Genomic DNA, 21,309 nt, shown 5'->3' with positions numbered 1-21,309 from the left:
AAACTTCATATGTGGACTTAATTTTCATATAAACACGATAACGTTCTTTGTAACATATCACATTAAATCATCGTCCCATTTAAATTCTGAAAATTTATTAACCAACTTAATAAGATATGCTTTAATCACACAGTTTCTTGTTGAACAGTTGATGGTTGTCTTCTTTACTCGGAATGACAACATCTACATGTATGTATACAGCTTGTTCCAATATTCTGATCATGTATGACGTCACAGTCCTTCGGACCAACCTTTACTTTACTGCCTCACGTGTTAACATTTAATTACACCTATTATTAGGCTGCGTTACAGCAGCCAGTAAGGGTTTGTAAATGTGACAATATCTGGAATACATTTGATCTAATTCTATGTAAAATCCAGAGAATTTGTTTCCTTCTTCTATTTACTAGTATTCTGTTTTCAGAGTACAGGGGAATTTCTGTCGACACTCAGAGATTCGTCTCCCGGTAACATAGTGGTATGTCTGCGAAACTTGAAACCGGATTACGATACTCGTGGTAGGCAGAGCACAGATAGCTCATTGTGCAGTTTTGTGTTTAACTACAAACAATTACAAACAAAAACTTGGAAGTCCTTCTGATGATTGTCAGGGCATACTGATAGCGCATAGAGACCCTTGACTATCATTACAGGTGTTGGTCTTGGTTTTTATAAAAATATAGTTCATTTTTAATATCGAATTTTACTGCTAGGTGGGTGAAAGGTAATTCATCAATTATATTATGCAGTTTTTTCAACTACACCGAACTTTTCTGTTAATGGGTAATTTTTATTGGATAGAGTTGGATGTTTGTTTTCATCTATTTATAAAAATGTTAATACCAAACGAGCTTCATTTGAAAAGGCGCGGCCCCACCTACCCCCACCTCTTCATCTGATGCCTCTTTCTGCATAAATTACTTTTCATGACATGAAAACTTCTTTAAAGCCTCTGCTTGTATGTAATTTTCCTTTAAGTATTGTATAAGAAAGATTTAATACCAAACTTAAAATACTGAGTAATGATGTGTGCTTGTGAACAAATTCTATGCTGTGTCTTTTTGTGTAAGTATTAAAATTGATGTGTGGGTTAAAGATAAAAAAAGTAGTTATATTTTAGTGTCTTTATTTTTCTTTCAGGTAAATAAAAAGTATTACATTTGTTCAGAAAGTGAGATAGAAAAATAACACTTTCACTTAATATATATTTAGAGCATAACCTACTATTTTATAACTTTGATCTTCATCTACATATTCAGAGTAAATGAATGGATCATTGTGATATTATTTTTGAGCAACAAAATCTTTGAAAATGCAGAATAACTTTTTATAAACAAGTACTTGTGTTGAGCTGTACCTCATGTTTAAATGTTCTAATGCTATGTTTTTATCACCCAGATAAATCATGATTCTAGCCTATCTAAAAGTTTACATTGGATAATACACTCCTTTCTTACATGTGGTAAAGCAGAATTTTGTATTATATCAGTGGTGTTGTGCCATGACCATCTGCACAACAAGCTTCAACAAGCTGTGTGTGTGAATTGAACCATCTGTCAAGATTCTGTGATTTTGAATGTGTGAGGACACTCTTGTAAGTGGAAAGTAAGTTAATTTCTATAGTATTTAGTATCTGATTATTTTCATGTAACTTTAAAAAGTTTAAACATTTCAAGTAACTTGTCATTCAGTTTGTTGAAAAAATTTTGGTACCATTCAGCAATTTAACCAGCATTTATTTCTTAGCATGTTAAGGTAATTAAAAACAATGCTCACCAAAATGAATAGTGATATGATATATATATATATATAAATAGACCAAAATTTCCATGTTAGTCACATACCACACTCTGACTTATTTATTGAGTCTTGGAATTTAAATTGTATTTATTAATAATTAACCAGGTGAAAGTAATTTGTTTCAGTTTAAATTATCTAAGTTTTGAATAAGGCTTAATTGGAACTGAGAATGTCTTTTTATGTGTATATTTTAATTTATAATACATTTTCATATTCTTATCTTTTTATAATAAGTGAATATTGTTTTTGACTTTTTTCATCTTCAGTTTAACATGTGTGAAGAATAGATGTAGATGACTTAATACAGAGAAAAGTGATGGAATGTAGAAATAAACATAATACATTGAATAGTTATATAGTTTAACATTTAGGGTGGCTTAAAGCTATGAGATGGGTTAAAAAGTAACTTATCAAAATCGTTTATTAAAAACATTAAATAAGTACAAGGTGTGCCAATTGTTCTTACAAGGCTGTCCTTAAATATCCTTTTCTGAGAAAGTAGAGATTTTATTCAGAAAGAAAACATTGATTCCTCTTTTAAGTTCTTTGTAAGTAATGACCACCACTAGTGCAAACAATAAATAATTCCATAAACCAATCACACTAATATAAAAATAAGTCTTGCTGGTACCTTGCCATTATTATTTAAATTTTAACATTGTGCCCTCTTGTCATAATGGGGTATAAACATTGTTTAATGAAATTTAGTCAACTTATTCTAACTTTGGTAGTGAGGAAAGCTGAAGAATACTAGTAAATAAAAGGTTGTTACTGATGGAATTTTGGTAAGCTGTAGTTTGTTGTATACAAAGATCAAACTGAAAGAAACTTTAAATGTAGAATGAATAAACGTAAGTAAAATGTTGGGGAAAAAAAGGTAAAATTCCTACATTATGTGAACATGCATATCATATCAGTCTTATCATTTATTGGAAAAGAACTGTTATTTTGGATCAATTGAATGAAATAACAGCTGGAAATATTGGATAATTTATGAAAAAAATGAAAGTAATTATAAATAAAGATAAAGGTTTGGCAAGTCAACCGGTATGTGAATGACATGTTTTTCTGAAAGTTCAGTGTATTAATTAAGTACTCGCATAATCAGTGGCTTTTCACATATTTATGGTTTGCACTTAGCGCACCTGGTTTGAGACTATTTAAACTTTCAGAAAAAGATTGATCACTTGAGTACCTCAATTAAACTGTATCCTTGTTTATTATGGAGTACCTGAGGGTCAGTGCTTGGGCTTTTGTTCTTTCATATTTACATTAATCATATTGCTAGAGGCATGCCATGAGAGTTTACTGAGTTATATTCAAAATTTAATTAAATTACTTTTATTATCATGGTAATAACTTTGGAAATTATAGTTTTAATTTCCTAGTTTTATAAGACAACATTTAAAAATGTCTTCAGTTTTCCATTGTTTCAGTATTGTGATATTTGCCCTTTAAGTATTTCCTCTTCTCTTATTCATTGACCACTTGTCCAAGAAGTACAAAATTTAACATAAGTCACTCATTATAATATTGCTATTACTCAGACAAAGTATGATTTTTTTTATAGCCTTCAATCTTATTTGGTTACAGAGCTATAAACTAGAAAATCAAGTCCCTTTTGCCATACCCGTAATTAAGTTTCCTCTTTCACAAGTTTCCAATATTTGGTTCTCTTTGATATTTAAAACTATATACTTTTAACCAACAGAAATCCAAATATTATATTACATAATTTTCTGTACAGGAGTTTGTTTATTTTGCTTCCAGTGCAAATTTTATTCCCACAGGAAACACATTGGAAAGTTTAGCTAAATTTTTATTGGGTCTTACTGAATGGTAAGAAAGCCAGAAAATTTTTAGCATGTTATTTTGTCTTTTTTGTTGCAATTTTGATTAACTAAACATCATTTAGTGCAGTAATACCATTATAATAATAGTTTTAATTGAGAGTTGATAAAAAAAAAGGCCCAGGTAAGTACTATATTTCTAGTTTTTCATGTGTATTATTTATTATTATAAAGGTAAATAAAATATAAGTTTTAGATTAGGTTAAATAAAAAAAAATAAAAAAAACGTTTTCCTGTAATATGCTCATTAGTAACCAATGCATTACATAATTTCTTCAGGTAACGTAAGCTACATGTTTACAAAGTGGTTCACAACTTGTATGGTGATATCATTAGTTAAACACAGTTCAAAGAGCAATAAAATTTAAGCATAAATATACATATATTGTTAAGGGCTTAAAGCTATTTAAGATAGCCAAATGTGTCATGAAGTCATTCTTGAAAATAAAAAGCGCAATATGTTTTCTTTTCACGGTATATGAGGTGTAGAGTTAGAATGGGGAAAATAACATAACACATAAAGTTTTACTGAAAAAACACACATTGAAATTCCAGTGCAATTACCCACCCTTTTTCACAGTTATAGCTATTTTTCATATGATTTCCTTCTCGTGCACAGATTGTCACTCATTACTAGCTTTGAATTACTATCTAATTACACATGTATGCCACATGTGCAAATTCGCATTCAACAACTCTCCACCAGTATGAGTGTAACACATCCTTATTCTGATATTTATATAACCACGTCAACCTGCCACAATCAAGGCAGGTTATCTTGATTGCAGGGTATAGCCATACATTACAAACCCTTTCAGATATTTCCAGTGTCAGTGTTTCGGTCGCTCAAAGACGTCATGTTGTGGTTCATTGAACTGTGCTCATTCTTGTCCAGAATAGTTAGAAGAAAAAGAGATGCAGCATTTGAAAACGATTCATAACATTACTTATCTTGAGGCTTGAAAATTGCTGTCCAGCACTTCATCTCAGATGTATGGCTGCTGCATGTCATCCCACAACTACAGTGTGAGTGCAGACAGATATCTCTGTGCCTCCAAAAGAATCATTCTCAAACCAAATGAAAAGGATTTTGACCTGCATTGTTAAAAAAGTTGATGAATCAACTTAACATCCATCTCTGTCCCTAACATACATTCCAGCAAATCCCAAGATCCACTTCCTCTGGTTCTGGGTACAGGCATTTCTTTGGGTGCATCATCTTCTCCCACCACAAAAGGATCATTTGTTCTTGTCCTCAGTCACTGGAATTCTCTTTAAACAGCATAGACCTACCCAATCAACCCAGGGCAGGATCCATGGAGGTTGACAGACCTCCCTCAAATAAAGACAGTAAAGAACAAAAGACATGGACGAAAACAGAAGGGTTCTCCACCCAACTTCCCTGCACATGAGTAATAATGTCCAACTTGATACAATGGAACTGTCGAGGTTTACGTTGTAATCTGGATGACATCAAAACACAGATTGCTTCCTACCATTCTGCATGTCTTTCCTTACAGGAAATATACCAGTAACCTGCCAATACAGTTACCTTTCAGTATTTTTTTTTTTGTACAGAAATGACAGGCTGTGTGATGGATGAGCGCATGTAGGGGTGGCATTGTTGGTTGATTAGCATGTGCCCACCCTGTCTTTGCCACTGGATGCACTCTTGGAGTCTATTCCTATCTTGCAAGGTGTTGCTGTACACTAATGCTAGTGATAATTTATTGTTTATGCATGACACCTTGTTAAGAGGATAAAATTGGTCTTACCTGAAATCTAGTGTGTCTTTTTAAAATCCTAAACTTGTACATTCTTATCCTTTGGTTTTTAGATATATCACAAGAAATCACAACACATTCATCCTTCCTGAATATTTTATATATTTCAATAAAGTCTATTCTCTCTCTCTCCTTTTTTTTAATGCTCTTAACGTGCTTTTCATAAGTTGCCAGGTAAGTCAATCACGTATTTCAGTTGAAAACAGAGAATCTACCTAATTCTATCTAGTTTCTTTGGTTTTGTATATTTCTTGTCAACAAGCTTTTTATTTTGTAAAATTTCAGTCATCAACATTATTTTAACTGAACTTTTCATGTTCTTAATTAAAGGAATATGTTTTAAAGTCATTTTAAATACTTTATTGTGAGAGAGAAAAATGTAATGTAGATTGTATGGTCAGTAGTATGTACTTAATGGGCATTCTCTACTCAATCATACGAAATTAAATGTAGTCATGTTGTTTTGTATTCAGTCAGTGAATCAAACCACCCCACCCACTCCCCCACAAAAATTATATTTACCAAAGAGTTTTGCCTACTTCAAAGGCATCTTCACATTACAAAAGGAGAAAAGTTATAACATTTGTGAAAAGTTGTTTTACACCTAATGCAGAAAATGCTAAATCACATGTTCATTGCAAATTAAATCACTTTTTATACCCTTATTTTAAAAAGACCAGAAAATAGAGAGAATGGCGTTTCTTATTTTAAATATTTCTGGGAGAGCATGCCTCTGGATCTTCCTTAAGATATTGTGCATAAAATATGGTGTAGAGTCACAAGCCAGCACTACATAGTACACTGACAGGATTATCTCCCTGATTCATTAGTATCACCCACTTAAACATACTGAAAACCTTGTCTGTTGATCTTTTATAAAGAGATCTTAATATAACCTTTCCATCCCTGGAGTAACTTTAGTAGCTGTGGTGTGAACAATTTACAACAAATCAGTGTCATTACTCAGACAAAGCTCACAAAATATTTCAAGTGAAGACTATCGAGGACCAACTAGTGACTTGAATAGAAAGATAACTTCCTCGTTTTTACTTGATAATCAGTTTAAGTTGCATCACTCTGAACAGTCCTTTATACATCACTATTCCTTCTTGTTTATGAAGACCAAAGTTGTATACTGCTTCATAAGTATTTGGTGGATCAGAGCAAGATATATTGATTATCTTTCTCATGAAGTTGTTTGATCCTGCAGGCACTTGTCACCTTGTAATTCAGAAGTTACTTTTTGTTTCATGAATGTTTAACAGAATTTGAATTAATAACTTTTTCTTTAATTATGTTTTTTATGTAAATCACTAAGATTTTCTATACTTAATCTTTTCCCATAGAAAGGGATTTTAAGATTATAAAATCTATTTATTTTATTATAATTTCGTCAATAAAGAAATATGATTTGCTATAAAATTGTAGAAAGACTTGCCAACATTATGGTTAAGAATGTAATTGAAATGTGTCTGAGGTAATTAACCACCTTAATACAAAAGTATCCAATACCAAATAATTAGTAGTAAACTGTATTTTAACAAAAAGATTAATTATGGGCCATTGAAAAACAAACTTTATATTATGTATTATAAACATTCTCCCTGATTTTATTCCTCACTCATGTTTAAAATTAACTGTAGCAAGTACATTTATGAAAAGTAATTTTTTACAGCATCCAATCAAGAGCAGTTTTCCTGATCAAGTCACTGGTGGTGTTTTATCAAAAGTGAAAAGAAAATTAAGCTTACAAAAAGTTTCCAAAATGGCAAGTGTATCTGAAGAATTTTAAAAAATGCACTTCAAAACATTTAGGCTACTGATTGTGATCCACATACATATTCCATTATCAATTAAATTATATTCTATTAAACCTGTATGTGTGCTTGGTCATTCTGACCAGTTCTGTAATCTCCATGTGACCATGAAATTACATGAACTACTGAAATGTTCTAAATATACAAAGTGTATCATCATGAGTTTTGACAAATGTTTATGTAAAAGTTACAAGCCATTTATTAACTGAAATTATATTTCAAGTAAATTGCTTTCATAAAACATTTATCCATTAATTTGTGAATTCTCTGTCAAGTAATTCTGTGAAAAGTGTGATTTTTCATGCTAAGAATAAAATTAATTGTGCTCATTTCATGGTTTTTATGTTTAATTTACCTTACTTATAATACCATCTAAATGAATATCATTTTTTTATTTTTCATAGAACTTTAAACTTGCTCTCTCATCTTCACCACCATAACACCAACTGTAATGAAAGTAGTGAAACAAATGTTGGACATACAAAATAATTGCAGATTGTGAAAATGCAATAACAATTTTTATTTTAGCACAGTCTCAGTTTTTTAAACATTTCCTGATTGGCTGCTTTTGATTTTATTATTTTACAATGCCTTTCTAACCCAATATAATGATGTAATTGTCAAATATACACAGTAGTAAAACTTAACCAACCGACTGAAATACAAAGTGTACAACGGCACTGAACATCTTCAACATCCAGATCCCTTCTTCCACCTCTTGTGGAGCAGATTGTTTTTTTGTTCAAAACTGAACTATTTGTCTCTTATTTAAGTTTCTGCAAGGACCTTGGCCTTGAAGATGCTGTACCCTATTCACCATCTGAGACTTCAGCCTTGAACAGGGTCTTTCCATGTGTCTCCAGTTCAGAGTCTGTACACTGGGTTCCACTGGTTATACTTTTTGGGAATATACAGTCTGCCATTCTTCCCTTTGGTCTTCATATTTAGGTGAAACTGACTGAGTTCAGTATGTCACAAATTTACGTTGCTTTTTCCATCAATCAGCCCACCACACTATGTTTTATTACCACCTCTGCCTGTTACCTTTCTCTGAGTCATCTGAGGAAGGTTGATACTTCCATTTGGTTGTACTGTTTTCATTGCCAAACATCTTTTGAACCATTCTTTCATTCCCAATTATACAGATGGTTTAAAATCAGTTAAGTCTATTGGATCTGCCATGGTTTGTTGTAGCTAGGTGGTTTTGTACAATATCCTCTCTACAGTTTCTGTGCTCACTGTCAAGTTATATGGCATTTCTTTTGTTCTGGATGATATCGAAGCTACACAGTACACTTACTGTTCTATTTATACCAACTCTCTTCACTCTCTACTGGTCAGAGAATCGCTTTGTGTTAATTCTCACCTTATTTTCACAATATTCAACACTTTTCTTCTATCTTCTATTCACATCCAGTTTTTCTGGATAACTGGCCATGTTGGTATTCACAGGAACGAGTTTGCTGACATTAAGTTGGTCTGTTCTGGTGCTGTCACTGCTTTGCTTGTTCTATATATGGACTACAGTACTGTATTCAAGGCTCAGCTTCTATTTGCCGTATATTATGATTGTTTCCTATATACTAATATCACCTATATTTCTATTCATTTTTTTATTTCCCGTATATTAGTTTTTGTTACCTGTATATTAATATCACCTATATTTTTATTAATTTTTCTATTTCCCATATATTAGTATTGTTTCCTATATATTAATATCACCTATATTTTTATTAATTTTTCTATTTCATATATATTAGTATTGTTTCCTATATATTTCTTTACATTATCATTTTCTGTAATTCCCGTTCCTTTTTATTTTTCTATTCTTTGAAACCTGTTTTAACATTTTTTTAACTGTTGTCATTGCCATCTTTCATGTAATGCACACATTTTTTTATGTCCATCTAAACATGACAGGAATGTCTTCTGTTGTTATTGTCATAAATGACATCAACATCTGTACTTGTAATGTGCCCTACTAATCATTGCTTTTTATTATCCTAAAAAAAGAATAGTCAATCGAGTTAAGATATTTTGTGTTACCTTTATTGGGTTATATGTTGTACTGATAAAGATTTAAGCACTCTTTCAGTTTCACATGTACATAAACAGTCAAAGGATTGTTAGGCTAGTTTGGCCTGCTTGAAATGAATAGTGTATTTTGTTCAGTTTAAATTCTTGCTCTTGCTCAGTATGTTAGTTATTGATATTTTTTTTCCAAAAGTTTAGTTATGCATTTGAAAGCCACGCTGTGTGACATTGAATAGATTCAAAATAGTTATTGGTATCTGAATAGACCTATTTGCCTAAAAGTTCCATCAGTCTATAGAAATACAGAGATAAAAGATACAGTTTTGTAAATCACCTTTGGAGTATATGTATAAAGATTGGCTCTGCTTACTGTTAATAGGAAGATTTTGAATTTTTCATGAAACATTAAGAACAAGTTATGAAGTACTTTATAAAAATGATAAACATAGCATGAGATAGACTTAAAAATTGAAATAACTTTATTTTAACTAAACATTTTATTAAACTGAAAACATTGAAGATCTACATGTTGCATTCTTTGGAAATAAGAAGCTTTATGGCTGTCAGGTATTTACAGTGTTAAAGAGTATAATGTGTGTGGTAGAAGGAACACTCTAAATGTCCCTCTGGTGTTAATATATATAATAAACAGTTTGTGTCATGCTTCTTTGTTTTAATAGTAATGGTCTACAATTTATATCATTGTTTTGTAACAAAACTACCAATTGATATTGTTAGGTCAACTATGGTATTTATGTTGTGAATGTTTAATATACATATTGGTTTGTTTTTTATTCTTGTTAGCTTTGGTGATAGAACAAAACAATTTAATTCAGAAATTATTTAGATTTACAATTGATATTTTGTCTTTATTGAGCTTAGAGTAAGTTATTGCACAGTACATTTTTAAGCTTAATTATAAAACAAATAATACCCTAGGCTCACTTATTGCACCACGATAAGTTAAATAGCATTTTATTTATATTTTTTCAGTTGTTTATTAACATTGAGGTAAAGACAAAAGTAAGATAAAAGTTACCAAGGGTTTCAATGGAGTAGTGTTTCAACTAAGCCTTTGTTACAATAATGTTTTACACCCAATGCTTATATTTAGGCCATTAAATACACCTTCCGTTACTAATGTTAAGATCAGATGATAGCTAGTTGTGTTTAAGTGTGAATTTAAAGTACGTAATTCCCTCCAGTCTTACACTGTTAAATTAGGGATAGCTAGTTGACTTCCGTCTAGTTTTACACTTCTAAATTTGGGATGGCTAGTGCAGATAGCCCTCGCGCATGAAATTCAAAAACAAATAAACATAATTAAAGATGTATTAACTATGGAAACTCCACTACGTAAAATAGTTACATATATTTTTCGATTTCGCATCTTCCAATTAATTTAGTTTAGTCACAGAGTCCATCAGTCTCCTTTCACTAAAACTGATTTCTTATTATTACTTTCTGACTTATGGTGTACAATTCCTTCTTCTTGTAATTTTTGTTAGTTAATTTAGGTATAACAGTTTACTTTATTTTGGTGACTGGAATTTTTCTTGCAGAATTTTTGTAGTTATATTTTCTTATAACTTCTAGATCGTTTCTTGACATGGGACTGGGCAACCTACTTTCATGACTATGGACAAGAAAATAGTTAGAACTTAGGGTAAACCCACAAGTTGCTGTAGTTCTGCTTGAAAAGTAAGTGGAACATATAAGTAATCAAAGTTAATTTTAAATGTCACTCTATACTGCTTTATTATAAATTGTTAGTCTTTCCAATAATTGTTATGCATGTTTTGATTTTTAAAAAAGGAAAATGAAAACATATAGCCACCTTAAAAGTTGTATGTTCAGTTACCTAGTCATATGTTGCCCTTAAGATACCTGATACTATTGATGTCTTACTCCAAGACATGTCCTGCAAGATGTCAAGTTTCATTTTTTAAATTAAAAGTTAAGTCTTATTTAGTTTCTCAACTAGCCTTTAACAGGTGTAAATACAAATTTAGAAAGAATGAAGGTAAGATGATAAATAGTTGTAGACTGTGAATAAAGTAATGTTTTATTTTTTCTTTCTTTAATGTTAGTTTATTTTTAGTATTGGTTAAATTGTTTGATATATATATATATATATTTGTTTATGAGGATTATTTTGCATTGTTATCTTAAGATATGTGTTTAGAACAAAACTAAACCTCCTAAGCTAGGAATCTTGTGTTTGGGATTATAGCACAAAATTTGCATGCATTGAGGGTACCATGACAGATGAATTAATACCTTCTAATCATAATAAGTATGGTGATATGTTAGATGCACATAATATTCATTTCTTGTTTAATTTTTATTTGAACTATATAGGTATTTTGTTTTGATCAGAAGTTGGAAACAGTTGTGGACTTTATTGCCAAAAAGTTTCTATCCGTAGATTTTTTTCATCATAGTAATATATTAAACATAACTTGAGAATTCTCTGATGTCGAGAAACCCACTTGTTGAGAAATTTATATGCAAAAACGGCTTGTTTGGGTTGAGAAAATATTTTACATAAAAGAGCGAACGTTTTTTGAGCCGTTTTTTATATAAATTTGAGAATTCTCTGTATTAATACCATAATTATTAATGAATCAGTTTTAACTGTCTAGAGTTTAATAATAGTTGAATGTCTGTTGTGTAGTCAGTTAATCATACATGCATACAATTTGCACATATTCACAAGATGATAGGTTCCAATGCTTCAAATTAAATAAACATTCTTAGATTTTCATCTCCATGTGTAATGTGAGAGTAATAAAACATTGAATACAAAGTAGATAAATATTATCAATATATTATTTTTCTTAGGTAGATAGAAATAAAATCTTAAATTTATGGTATAATGTTCATAACTAAAATTCAATTTTACATTTTGAAGTTAATAATCATGAATGTGTTAGTTAATTTAGCCATAATTAGTTTCATTTAGTAGAAAACCACTTAAATTCAGAATGTTTGTTTATTCATATATTTAACAGTGCTTACCACAAATTTGCACAATTAATTGATACTTTCTTGCATATAAATATGATAGTTTTCCTTAACCTTTTATTTTATGACAACTAGGTGTCTAGGCTTTTTATAATGAAAGAACATCTCATATCTGTTAAAGCATGTCTTGTTAGTTGGCATAACTAAGAATATAGATACTTGTAGGAATATCATGAAATATATATTTTGTATAGGTTGATCTGTAAGTAATTTTGAAAATTTTATATTTAAGGTTGTTCTATGTGTAAGCATCTTAATAATAGAAGTTATATATGGTTTTAACTATCAGCTTTGTGTTGTACTTATGAGATAAAATTCATGTTTTTTGTTTATGTGTTGAAATATCCTAAAGTCATTGAATCAAAGTAATTTTTTAGAAATATGTAAAGCATATAAGTGTTTGAGTAATTTTGCACAGTAATTATGTGTTTAGAAGTTACACTGTGCACAAAAGCTTCTCTACTACAATAAAAATACAACTGTTCATGAGTAGTTTGTTGATCCTGATTCTAAACATTGTTGAATATTACTGATCACCTCTAGTTTTTGAGCTATGTTAGGTTTATTCTAAATATTCTTATATATTGTGAAAATAACTCTCTGATAACTTTATTTATTTATTGAAAATTGCATTTAAGAATGTTCAAAAACTGAAAATACACTTAAGCTATGTTTAAAACTATCATCATGTTATTATTTTTTATTTCTTTTTACAAAATACCTGACTGACTTGTTGCATCTTTTATGTATGTTGTTAGTTTCATGTTACAAGAATCAACAGTAATCTTCCGTCATCACAGGATTCCACTGTCTTTCTTGATGTTACTGTTCTATTATAGACATAACTTAAGGGAAGTGCTCACCAAGATTATTGCTCACTGCACCAAGATCATTTGATAAGAAACTTAATTGAAAGTGTGAGAAGTGTAACTTTAGTGACATCTTGGACCCAGTTTTTCTCTTGTTCTCAGGGATATCGTTAATCGTCACAACATAGTTTTCATCTCTGTAAATTCCTAAGAAAATTTTAACAAGGTTTGAGTGATTTCCTCGCAGTAAGTTCTTTCTGACTGAGTAATGTTTCAAAATCACCATTCATCAGCACTTCCCAAATCTGTGGCCCCAACAAAGATACCACCTTTTAGTTTTTACTTCACTAACTTTTTGAAACTTAAAAGACAGATGGAGTGAGGGAAGAAACATATCTTGATGATTCACTGAAAGTTGGAACTCAACTTTCTTTTTTCCTGGAACGTAATTCTCTCACTGGTCTTTCCTTTTTTTTTAAATGAATTTTATGATATTGGCTATCCCAGACAGACAAAAAGCTACAGTGTTTGGTTTTCTCACTTTATAGACTTAGCAGTAGTGGATATTTGATTGCTTCAGGAATAAGCTGCATGTTCTACTATGTTCAGAGCATTAATAACAGGAACCAATGGCTTAGTGTTCCCATTATGTAAAAGCACAGTTTTCACACTAACTTTAGATGTATTGGTAAAATGATTTCTTTCTTGAAAGTATATTCAGTACTTGATTCTTCAATTAGTGTATCAACATTTGTACAGAAACACAAAGTATCTTGCATGCTGTAGTGAGAAGCATGACTTTTATAATAAATTCCATTGCCGTAAATGAAAGTTCCCCATGCTGTTTCAGTATAAAACAAGTCACAAATCTGATCATTTATCTCATCTTGTGTGATCAGATGAGGCAATTTATGCTGAGATGCCACAGGGGTAAAATTACTAAATGAAGGAAGTAAAGATGATTCATTGTCTTTTTTGCAGTATAACTTCTGTTTCCCACTTTGCTGCTGGATGTGACACAAGAAAATCATCCCCATGAGGTACTGGTTTCATCACAGATGCAATCTCTGGATATTTAGTGTATTGTTTAGTTTTGTCTGAATATGCAGAAATATTAATGCAAAAATAACAGTTAGTTAGATGATCTTTGGGCTCACACTGTATCATTGAAATTGTCAATGACACAATTGCTCTTCTTTATTTAGCCACTGTGTGGAGCCAGATTTGGAAACTGTACAACACATATGTAGCATAAACTGTTTAGGTGGTTTTTGGACTTTACTTGAAGAGAAAGCAGTCAGTACATCAAATAGTTATCTAAAAAGTATAAAAGAATTATGTTCAGAGAACTAGTTTAAAATATTTTAAAAACAAAATTTTGATTTTATTTGATTATATCACAGGTATGATGTGAGGAAGATGGACTTTGTTTTGAGTGTGTACAGAGCCAGACAAAGTAACCAACTGAGTGAGTGAGTGAAAAGCAGTTGAGAGAGAGGTGTATCACTCTGCCCATTTTAAGCTCAGTTGAGGGACTCCTCAAATGTTCCTGGGTAGAAAAGGTGAGCATGGGAATGAAGCAAAATTGGTGCAAGTCATTATAATTTTATCAAGAACAAGTAACACATATAAACAATATATATGGAGTTTTACACCAATACAATACAGTTACTGTTTGAAGTTATCAAAAATTTATTCCTTTTGTTCATTAAACTTTCTATGTAAACTTAATTTCACAGTATAAACCTATTGAACTGAGCTGATTGTATGGTATTACACATATTGTTGATAACGTAGTGAGATACTACAGTATCTTAAAATCTAGGGGTGATAGACAAATTCTGATTACATATCAGAAACCAAAACTATTTAATTACCAAGAATCACTTGAGTTTTCTCTAGTAGCAAATGATTTGTTATGCAGTGTTACTTAAAACATTGTTTAGGGCAAATTTGTGTGTGTGCAGACTTGTAAAAGTGTTGATTGATTGATGAATTTGTGTTATAAAGTTAAAAAGTTTTTGTTTTTACTTTACAATGGTGTGTTTACACTTTATATTTTATAATTCATGCTTTTGAACCAATGTTTATTTATTTATGAAAAGTGTATAACTACCTTTCAAGTTGTTTTAGAAATAAAATTATTGCTAAAAATACAAGTTTCAAATAATGCAACATTTTTTTAAAGGGTCTTATTTTTCTTAGGTAGGTCTTGTTCAGGCTTGTGAATGAAAAGGATTTGTACAATTTTAATAATATAATTTACTAATTTTTTAAAATATTAATTTGACCTATCCATACTTTTAGTGTGAATTAATGTTCTTTACTCCCTTAAGGATGAGAGAAGCAGACAAGAAGAAGTTGGTAGAAACTGCCCTAAAACATATCAGACAGTTAACATCAAACAGTGATTAGTATAATTGTACTTAATTCTTCCCTTTGTTACATATTTTGGTTTCCTATAATAACTGGCTTGATGGAAAGTATCCATTCAGTGTTTTGTGTGTTTAATGAATTAGTAAAATGTGACTGTTCAATGTCAAGAACATTGACATAAATTATTCTGAGAAGTGAGTGAACCAGGCTTTCAGTTAACATTAATAAAATATAAAGATTCTTATCATTACCACAGTTTTGTTAAAAATGGATAGTTCTAGCAGCAGAGCTTACCATATTAATGTCTGCCATAAAGGGAAATTAGGCCAAGAAGTGCACCTTCTACTTATTTCTAACAAAATATATTGACCAGTTTTTGATTATTTGGCTATATAGTTTTAAAATTTTGTGAGAGACAAAAACGTTTATGACACTAAATTATTAAAATTATTTGACCCATGTGTTGCTTTATTTCTCAGTTTTAAATCACTTTTTGTTTAGCCCATTTATTGTGTTATGGAATATGGAAAGAGTGTGATTCTGAGGGAAGTTTGAAAAAATAATTAAATTGTGATCGTAACACAAATGATAAAAAAAAAGACATTAAACACGGGTCAGTGTTATAGTTCTCTTGTAATTTTCCATTTGATTTAATAGCTAGCTCATAACTCTTTGGTCTCAAGGTAATATATAGATAGTAGATAATGAACTTGAATCATCTAATAAACTGTTGTTGTGACACAACTGAATTCCTTGTGTTTTTTTAATATGACTTAACAACTAATTGTAAAGTTACAAACAGATATTAGAGTATAAACAAACCTTGTGGTCTAATAAATAGCAGCTATGATAGATCTAAACTGTCTTCTTTATGATTCAACACACTCATATAGTTGTGTTAAGAGAGTCATCTGTATAAACAATATCTGTAAAGATGTACTTTGAAAACAAACACCAAGGGCCTTTATGAGATTTTTAGAATGGTACTTAATACAGTTTTTCCAGTGTGGTCCCAGTTATTACTGGAAGAAACATTTTCATGTGGATGCAAAGTAAAATTGCTAACCTGGTATGTGGTGAAGTAAAATGGTAAGCAGACAATACAGGAGAGAACAGTTAGTATTATGTACAATAATTTAAGTATAGTTGACTGGTATGCTGTAACATAATACATTGTGTTATAATAATCCAAAAATGGCTAAATGATTGTTACTATACCACAACTGCTGCAACCTAATGGCAGACACTAGAAAAAACACAGTACTATGACAATGGAAAAAAAAGGGTAATGTGATTGTTACCCTGCTAATATGGTATACTCTAATATAGTGGGAGATGCTAAAAACAAACAAACAGTACTACAACCATGAAGAAGTGGCTAAATGATTGTCACTATGCTGTACCTTGATGTTGCTATAAGGTGACTGTTTTGTGGTGCTAAATAATTTGACAAAGTTGTTTACCAAACTAATGCAGAAGAGCATATGATGTTACTACTATAGAATAATTCAGTTTGTTTGTTACATGTACAAAACAAATATATCTGTAGTAATATTACACAGTAGTATAATTTGTATAGACTTTTCATCCTCTACTTACATCAGACAGTTCTAGCTGGCAGCTGGTTTTTACTTAATATTAAACCCATTTACGTGCTGCGTATCTGAAAGCCAGTGTTCAGTTTATTTTGAAATAAATCTCACATCTCATGCTTGTAAGAAATGTTTGGTAGGATAGTCTACAAATGGGAAAAGAACTTTCAAAGAATCTTAAAAATAGGAATAATATTTGACATGTTTCTCTAATAATTTGACACTGAAAGAAGTTAGTTGTGCTTAACTTTTATGAAACATTTAAAATTGTGCCTTTTACTTGTCATATAAGTATGCTACTGGTTGAATTGTAATTGACTAATTAGATAAAATAATTATTAGCTATGTTGTACTGTACATTTTAGGCTCACAATGAATGACACATCATCAGGTTATTATGGGGTATAATTTTCAACAGTTATTGTACTTTACATTAAATAAACCCACTATCTGGTAAATGGTGTAGTTAAATACTTTTCCTTTGCAAATAGGTTTTAGCGGAATAGTCCATTGCAGTTAATAATAAGCTAATATTATTTACTTTGTTTGTGTGAATAATACATACTTCATGAAAAATATGTTAAGATCCATTTTTTTTCATAATTACAGTCATTAAGTGTTGCTTTTTTTTAATATCATTCATGCTTTTTCATTTATAAATTTGACTGCTTATGGGAGAGATGTAATTAAACATTAAGGGTTTTTTTTTCTCTCTAGCACTATACTGTTTCTGCTTCTGTTTGTTTAATTTGTATGTTACATGAAATACCAATTTTGAAGGTCCCAAACTTGTAGATGTTTACAGCACTAGAACTACTAGTAAACATTTGTTAATGAAGAAGAATTTTTGTAACATTACTCCTGTTACTGATTGTAAACAGAAGACTTAGTACTCGTGATTTACATATTAATTTATGTTAGTACAAGTATAGTACTATATCATGTTGTTTTTTTTAATTCATGGAATACCTATTGTGAATCATATTAGATACTCAAGAGATTCAGACAAATGAAAAGGTACAGAGCAATATAAAATTCTAGCAAAAGATAGCCATGTTTAGATAGTGAGTAAAAAACTTTCATGTTTTGTTTTTGTTGTGAAAAAAGTCAGAGTGGCCTTTTAACTAATATAAAACAATTTGTTAATGATAGTGCAAGTTCCCTTGCACAGGCCTTCAACAGTTACAGAGATTAATGATAAGGGTTAACATTTTCTGTGACCATCAGTTGTCTTAAGGGTTCAAAATATTTGTAAGCTAATAACCATCATGAAGGGTGGAAACTTCTGTAAGGTATCAGCCTCTGTGTTTCTTAAATGTTTTCACAAAAACTCTTAATTGTTTACAATCCATTTTGTCAGGTTGGACTTCAGTGGTTGCATCATGGTTCAAACTGCTTACTCTTGAATGTTCACCATTTAGTTGTTTCTTGTCCCAGCCTTTTGTATTACTTTGTTTTGACCATAGGCAATTTTTTTTTCAGAATAGTATGTTACTGTGGACATGAATAATTAGTGTAAATATGTGTATATTGCTTTGATGTTTTGAACTATGAAGTGCTTCTTTATGTTTAGTTTTACCCTTCTGGAAACAGCTAAAACCATTTAACTCAATTGGGATTTTAACACTCGTTAAAAAGTTATAAAATTTGATAATATTGTCATGCTTTTGCTTTTGTGTAAATAATAAAAAATTATCAGAGAAACTAACTTTAAAACATAATATTTATAAGTAGATTTCAAATAAAACAAGTCAGAACTATTTTTTTGTGTGTGTGTTTGGAAAATATTTTATTAATCATTATAAACTTATAACTGCTACAAAGAAACTGTATAACATACTTATTTTTCTTGTTGTGTTAGATGTTGATGTTTTTCAGTTTGAAGAAATCAAGTTTTGTGGAATGTTTTTTTTAGTAACTAAGAAAGATATTTATCTGTGTTGTACATTGTATGTTTTTTTTTGTTTGTGGGTTACTTTTTTTTTCCACAAAATAGTTTATTGTAACTATCTGTTTATACCTTTGTTGCTGAGTTTTTGGGAGATAGTTTTCAAGTTCCTTTTGTGTGCCAACCAAACAATTTCCATAAAATCAGTTTATAAATTTTTGGTAAATTTATCCTATTTTATAATACCATTTTTTTGCTTGAGTTGTATATAGAGCAATATTTATATGTTTATGTACACAGTATAGTTATTATTTGTTTTGATTTCTGAAAATATTGGATGGATGAATGGATAGAATACATTAAAAGTTAATTGTACACTTAGTGTTGTTTTGTTAGCTGATGTTTATTTTTAATGTTTTAAAAGTAATTTGTTTGTATTTACCAGTACTATATTATATGAAACTATATTGTTTTATCCAATAACAAACAAGCATACTTCAATAAGATGTTGGTTGTTGTTTTTTAAGTTAAGAAATAATAATACAGTTGTTAACAGAATGACTAGTACATAGTTTCCAACAAATATTTTTTGTAGATTTTTTTTATTATAGGCTGTGTGTGACTTACAGATATTGCTGTATAGTCACAGTTCTTTGTAGTGACATTTACTCTGCAACTCTAGATACATATACTTCTCCCTCAAGTACTTTTGTCAGACATCATTTCATTTGTAGGTCATAAAAACGTGATGAATATAATCTACAGCCTTTGTTACTGTTTGTTTTTAACAACTAAAATAAGAAGACAATTTTTATGACACACTATCAAGATGTTCCTCTCATTTGATACTTCTGCTTATAATGATGTAAAATTATTTTTATGGAAGTAAACATTACAACTTTATTCAACATACATTATTATTGTGGCATTATATTTTATTTCATAACATTCAGTTTGAGATGTTTTAAGGATAGTTTGGTACAGCTGTAGCAATGTATCCTTGTCTGATACATTTTTTAGTGTTCCTCTTTCTTTTGTTCATGCAATCATACGTCCTAATATGTTATTAAATACAGTGATTGGGAAGGAAAAAGAAAGTTAATTTTATTTTTAACATGATACAGGATATTTCAATATTTTGAGTTATTTGCTTGAATCATTTCATAATTTCATATGAAGAATGAGGATTTAACAATCTGGATTAAACAGAAATTTATTTATACATTGCTATTTATCTTTAGTTAAGACTTTTACATTTTTCTGTTAGAGATTTCATCTTTTGATTTCCTATCCTATGTTATAATCCTTGTACAAATTTTACAACCCTAGTCATTCCCATTTGGTGATCACGTTTGTATGTATATCTTCCCCCTTAAATAGCTGATTGGCAAATAGCAAGATTTTGCCCCAGCTGTTATTATCTTTGGAGAAAGTTCACTGAATAAAGTAAATTAACATTTTTCCAGGGACATTTTTAGCATGATACAGCCATGTTCTCAAAGCTCTCTTTGCCTTCAATTGTAAATTCAAGAAGGTTTACTGTTAGTAATAGGGATAACACAAGATGAGTCTGTAAAAATATTTTATATATCAATTTTTTTACTTCCAATAAAAAATTTCCTTACAAGAAAACGAGGACAGTTTCACACTATTAACTCATCACCTCTTTTGTATGCCTTGTTTCAAGAATCTTCCATTAATAAAAAATTAACTTCTCATCCTGAACCTGTAGTGCTGTCATCTAGTGTCATTCTATTTACATTTCTAATATTTTCATTGAGTTTTCTCTTTATTAGAAATTGCTACTTTACTATATTTAACATACATATTGTTTGGAAATTTTTTGTAAACTTTAAAAATTTTATAAAATTATTATAAATAATAATTTTAAAAGTAGAATAGCTTATTTATATTATTTACACGTGAAAAACAACAAACGTTAACTCATAAACGATTAAAGACTTATAAACTTGCAAGGCGCCAAAAGAATGCTGAACAATAGTGTGTATGTATGTATGTGTGTGTGTGTGTGTACATATAAGTATATCCATGGAAAAATAAAGGAAATCAAACATAAAAAGCATATATGTACATAAAGTGCTTAAATTATGTGTTGGTTGGAAGGAAGCAGGATGTGAGTGAAACACTTGAATTTGAAAAAAACAAAACGTAAACCATTCGTGTATAATTTTCGATTACATGTGACTGAAATGGCCATTCTGAATTTTTATAGTTTATTGACTAAATGTGTAATAATCACACAATCTCACATTTTCTTATTGTAGTAGCAGAACAAAAAGTGTATTATAGCTGTGATTGTTTCACAATTTTG

The 21,309-nt window shown here is 30.1% G+C and overlaps 1 long non-coding RNA gene across 32 annotated transcripts in view; it reads left to right on the top strand.

The window, feature by feature from the left end:
• Nucleotides 1-21,309, top strand: part of LOC143249062 (uncharacterized) — a 241,299-nt gene that overhangs the window by 146,708 nt on the left and 73,282 nt on the right. For 4 of the 32 annotated variants that reach the window (XR_013027457.1, XR_013027455.1, XR_013027460.1 and 1 more), the window contains 2 exons: nucleotides 10,882-10,986; nucleotides 14,525-16,243. The exons of 8 other annotated variants lie outside the window; for them this stretch is intronic. This is a non-coding gene — a long non-coding RNA (uncharacterized LOC143249062). 20 more of the 32 variants (XR_013027462.1, XR_013027461.1, XR_013027481.1 and 17 more) reach the window with 18 other exon arrangements.

This window comes from Tachypleus tridentatus, chromosome 4 (assembly GCF_004210375.1).
Source record: "Tachypleus tridentatus isolate NWPU-2018 chromosome 4, ASM421037v1, whole genome shotgun sequence".
Classification (NCBI taxonomy): domain Eukaryota; kingdom Metazoa; phylum Arthropoda; class Merostomata; order Xiphosura; family Limulidae; genus Tachypleus; species Tachypleus tridentatus.
Note: the sequence above shows the minus strand (reverse complement) of the source record. Positions and strands in the feature narration are given on the sequence as shown.